Genomic DNA, 5,976 nt, shown 5'->3' on the forward strand with positions numbered 1-5,976 from the left:
CTGAAGTCCTCACTTTGAACCCACCAGGATCCCATATGGGCGGTGCTTCTAATCCCAGTGGACCCACTTCCCATCCTGCTCCCTGCTTGTGGCCTGGGAAAGCGGTTGAGGACACCCCAAAGCCTTGGGATCCTACAACCACATGGGAGACCCGGAAGAAGCTCCTGGCTTCGGATTGGCTCAGCTTTGGCCATTGCAGTCAGTTAGGGAGCAAATCATTGGACGGAAAATCTTCCTTTATGTCTCTCCTCCTCTAATAAAGATAAATAAATCTTGAAAAAAATGAAAATGAGCTGTTGACATCTTCTAAGAGCTCTAAGCTTGGTTGCTTGCAGTGGGATCAAGTTTGAACAGTGCTTAATGTACATATAAACAACATTTTTTAATATGACCTCCCTGCTTTCAAGATTGACTTCACCCTTTATCCACATAATTATTTTATGAAAAATGAGACTATCTCACTTTCACAGTCGTCTATGAATAGATTGCATTACATAGTGACTGAGCTAATGCATTGTTTGGCTATAATGCTTGACTCAGGAATCAAAATTTGAGTATTAAGAAAAAACCTTAAGAAAGAAATTTAGGTTTGTAAAATGAAGAAGCAACTCAATATCTAAGCTGCAAGGACCAAAACAAGATGATAGAGTGGAGAGGCTGTGCGTTGGTCTTTGCCATGCGGAAGACTCAGAACAACAAAGGGAGGTCAGCACTTCCAGGAGACTGAATGAGGGGAAAACTTCGAGAAGAAGGGACAGGAAGTGTCAACAGCAGAGATTCAAATGCCAGCTGAGAGAGAAACTAAGTGCACAACAGCTCTGGCATGACTCTGCCGCCTTGTCAGAAAAATAGCAGCAACAACAACAACAAAAGTGAGTGGAAAGCCCTTGAACACTGCCAGGAGAATTCCAGGATCCTTACTGGTTTTCAGTGAAGTCTAGAAAACCAGCTGGAGGCAGGGGATCTACGTTGCCCTGAAGAAAGCACCTCGCATCATCTGCTCACTCCCAAAGCTGCCGCAGTACTGTCTCTGCTAACTTCCATTCTGTCGTCGGGGACAACTGGCAGCCCTGTTGCTACCAATAAGTTTCCAAAGCTAGATCCAGGGTCTTTCACAGGGTAATATGTAGCTCCCATCCATTTATGAGATTTCTGAACACGAGCTCCAGAGCCATTCTCACACACTCTGATGCTCTCTAGGGAAGGTTCCCTGCTTCTCGGAGGTCAGCAACAGCAGTAGCTGTTTTACAAGCCCAGAGGAACAGCTCTGAGCAAATACCTTTCTGTGTCTCTTAGCACAAGTTCTGGATGATGGGACACAAGCCCGAGTGTCACCCTTGCATGGCCTCTGGGAAGAGGAAGAATTTCCTTCTATGTTCTGCAATTCTGGGATGCTTGCAATTGGCATTACACTCTGTGGAGTAAACAGCAACTCACCTGTGGCGTACAGAGGGCCCTCTCAGTCCTTCTCTGCTTTAGTCTGGTGGCTACTGATCCACAATCCCCTGCATAACTGGCACTTGCCCTGTGAAACCAAGGTAAGAGCCCCACTGCAACCTGAAGGTTTCAGACTGAAAAAGTTGGTACTGTAAGTTTCAGGGTCACTTGTATTGGTCAAGGAGCCTGAAAAGATCTGGTTTGTGTTTCTTTACTCCAGACCTATGCCTGTCAGTGCACTATCCCCAGTACAGGCCATGTGTAACATGAGGCTTGGGTAAGAGCTACATGACATCCTGTCTGTACAGTGACAGTCTGTACTGTGATACTGGTCCTGTAAGCCCAAGGAACACCTGCACATTCCCTGCAGAACCTGAAAAGTGTTTGTCTCCATTCCACTGCTGTCAGCCCATGGTTGCCACGGTATAATCTCCAGTGTAACCTATACTTTTTTTGCAACCTGGGGAAGCTACTCTTCCTGCCCACTAGTACTGGGGCTGTGTTTGTCAGTATTCCTTTGTCTAGTCACTAGAACCTACTCTGTGGAACCTAGGAAAGACCATACACACATTCCGCAGCTCCAGGCCTACTCTTTCTAACATAGTTTCCTAAATTACTCAGGCTTGTCTGGCAGGTCAAAGAATAGTCCTCATTGTGCCCTATAGCATCAGGAACATGGTTACAAACCCCACTGTGATTGTCACCCAACTCTCCTTACCCTGAAGACATGCGGCTTTGGAAGCCCACATCCACTTCAGTCCTATTACTACCTTTGTAAATGCTGCAGATAAGACAACCCTAACATTCACAGACACTGCTGACATTTATTACAGTTGAAACTTTCACTCATGGACTACATTTCTGACTTGCTTAGATGCAAATCCAAAGCAATTACCCAACTGTATGCTGCTGTAAGAAACTCACTTATCAGGAAGATACGCAGATTTAAAGTGAAGGGTTGGAGAAAGCCACACTATGAAAATGGAAACAAACAATGAGCTGGAGTATTTAGATAAAGCAAATGTTAAATCAAAGCTCTAAGAAGAGATAAAGAAGGACATTATAGAAAGGCGAGTATTGATTTGGCAGGAATATATAACAATGGTAAATGTAGATACATCCAGCACAAGATGACCCAAATGTTTGTGGTGAAAGCATTGCAATTAATTGGACAGATGGGCAATAATACAATAATACTGGAGTACTTTTAAGATCCATGTCATCAGTAGATGAATAATCTGGACAGAAAATCAACAAAGATATGTCAGAGTTCAACCATATATAGAACATTGGACTTAACTCACAATACATACCCTTCATCCAGAACTTGCAGAATATGAATTCTTCTCATCAGAATGAGAGGCATTTTTAAATGACAGACCATATATTAGACACAATTCAAGACTCAGTAAATTTTTAAAGATTTATTTATTTTTATTGGAAAGGCAGCTATACAGAGAGGAGAAGAAACATAAAGGAAGATCTTCTGTCCAATGATTCACTCCCCAAATGGCTGCAGTGGCTGGAGCTGAGCCAATCTGAAGCCTGGAGTTAGGAGCTTCTTCTGGGTCTCCCAAGTGGGATCAGGGTCCCAAGGGATTAGCTTTGTGGTATTGAGGGCAAAGCCACACCTGTGATAGCAACATCCCATTTGGATACCAGTTTGTGTCCTGGATGCTCCATTTCTAGTCCAGCTCTCGCTAATGGTCTGGGAAAAGCAGAACAGAATGACCCAAGTGTTTGAGCACCTGCCACTAACACTGGAGCTCTGGAAGAAGTTTGTTTTTTTCTGGCTTTGGTCTAGCCTCGCACTGGCAGTTCAGCTCATTGGAGAGTAAACTAAAGCTGGAAGATAATGCTGTCTCTCATCCTCCTTCTTTTGCCTTCTGTCTCGCCCTCTCTGTTTATAACTCTGACTTTCAAAAGAAATGAATAAATTTTAAAAAAGAAAAGCAACAAGAAAACAATTACAATTTACACAACTTACAAAAGGTAGAAATACTAATCAGAGCATAAATAAAATTGGAACTAAAAAATATAAAAGACAACAAAATCAAAAGATGCTTTTCTTTTAAAGATGACAAAATAAACTTTTCACCAGACTAACAAAAAGGGGGAGTCTAATACACTTAGTGATATAAATTAGACATTACAATTCATATTACAGAAGCACAAAGGATCAGAAGAAACTGCTTTCAGCAACTATGTTAGAAAATTGGACAACTTTGAGGAAATAGATACATTCCTGGATGCATTTAATCTACAAAGATTAATTTAATACAATATGGAAAAGTCTAATAAGAATCATGACAAGCAGCAAGACTGAAGTTTAGTATATAATAATTTTACAACTGAATTCTACAAAACAGTTGAAGAGGAACTAACACAAATATTTTTTTGGACTATTTCAAAATATGGAAAAGAATGGCACTCAGTCCAACTCTGTCTGAAGCAAGCTTTATTCTGTTACTAAAACGAAACAAAATCACAAAGAAAAAGAATACAAACCATTATCATTGGTCAATACAGAGTCAAAAATTCACAACAAAATATTAGAAAATCAAATCTAAGAGAATATCATAAGGATCGTATACTATATTCAAGTAAGATCTATTCCAGGATGCAAAGGTGGTCCAATATTTTTAAATTAATATATCACATGTAAATGCAATGTATCACATCAACAGAAAGAAAAACAAACAATATGATCATCTCAATATTCAACACCTTTCTTTAGAAGAACTCCTAGAAAGAACATACTTCAAAAGTATAAAGTTTAAGGGCTGGTGTTGTGGAGCGGTAGGTTTAGCTTCCACTTTTGATGTTAGCATTCCATATTTGGAATATTGATTTTGTGTCCCTGACCTATTGTGAACAGTTAGGAGAATGAATAGAGGATAGAAGATCTTTCCCACCTCTCTCCCTTTCTCTCCTGTGTCTTTAAAAGGGACAAAAGAAAAGAAGTAAAACATAAAAAAACCCCTGTTGCTTCCAGGTCAAATACATCAGTTCGTGCAGAATGAAGGTTACTAAGGAATAAAGGTCAATATAAGTCAGAGCGGACACCAGAATGGAAGAGCAGTGTAATGCCCATTTGTTCCTCTTGAGTGAGTAGAAACAGAAAACTATCAACAATGTTCAGAAATGCTAAGCATCTGTGAAATGGCATCATGACAAATACTAAGTAGCACTTTGGACATAGTGAACACAAAACACGCATTTCTTGAACAAACAGATGAACAAATGACTCAAAGTAGGAAATATTCAGTGAGAGAGAGCTCAGTAAAAGATCTGGGGAAAAAATCACCTAGCATTTTTGTAACTGCTCTGAAATGAAGGTGACAGCCCTCTATCTCTACTCTTTATTCTCCATAAGTATTTTTGCAATGTTAATATAGAAATGGACTTTGCTTCTCATGTGAGCTGGGTTTGAGTTTCCTAATCATCCAGTTCTCTCACAGGAAGCTAGAAGGAGGCTTTTCACAGCTGTCCAAATATCAATAGATTCTCAAAATAAAATTGAACATTGAATGTTCAAGGACATTTCAAGATGAAATGTAACCCCCTCCTTTTTTTGTTTTCTCAGTGAGAACTTAAGTATTGAAAAGGACATTTGATGAATTAGGGTTCTAAGACTATTTTTCATTCTTTACCAGCTCAGAAAATATGTCCCAGTCGCCATACCCACATGCCCTTAGCCAGGAAGAAGCTGTGAGCTTCTCTACAGAGGATGTGCTTTTCATTTAGAGGCTCCAGTGAGCTATCTGACATCAATGCTGCTCAGCAGTGTTCCTGCGAGAGGGGCTCCATCTCGAGATATTTATACCACTTCAGGTTGAATTAAATTTTTCTTAATCTTTGCAAGGCAGTTAGGAGCATATTCAAGTGCTACTCTCATACCCCTATGCTATCTTTACTAAATCAATATTGAATTTAAATAGTTTGCACTAGAGTCATTATGAATAATATCTGAGAGTCCTTTTTGGAAATAGCATGGAAGAGGATCAGATCAAAAACCGAAGTGCTTATCTATGTCATAGTAATGGAGATAGAAAATAAAAATCATAGGAAATATGTTTATTTAACAATTTTTAGCTTTTATATTATATCAAATGTTATGACGTTAGTTTTTTTAACCTCTTTGGATATCAAACAGATAAGGAATGATTGCATAGGAAATGTTTGAGTAGAATTGAAAGGTAGGGTTCAAGTGTTGTGATGTAATAAGTTGAGCAGACAGAGCTTGGACCAGAGTTCTAACGTAAGACACTGCTGATGTCACAAGTAACATTTCCAAGAAAAAAAAAATCCCCAGAAGAGATAACAAGTAATCACACGGTTGCATTAAAACCAACATAAAAACACAATAAACAAAAAAGGAAGACAATGTAACTCCTCAAGAAAACCCAGTAAATTAATATTGGACTGTGAAGAAGGTGAGATTGGTGAAATGCCTGAAAAGAACTTTGAATGAATGATTATAAAATTACTCAAAAACACAGAGAAAAAGTTAAGCAAAATAAGGACATTCATACATGG

The sequence above is a fragment of the Ochotona princeps genome, chromosome 5, assembly GCF_030435755.1.
Source record: "Ochotona princeps isolate mOchPri1 chromosome 5, mOchPri1.hap1, whole genome shotgun sequence".
Lineage (NCBI taxonomy): Eukaryota > Metazoa > Chordata > Mammalia > Lagomorpha > Ochotonidae > Ochotona > Ochotona princeps.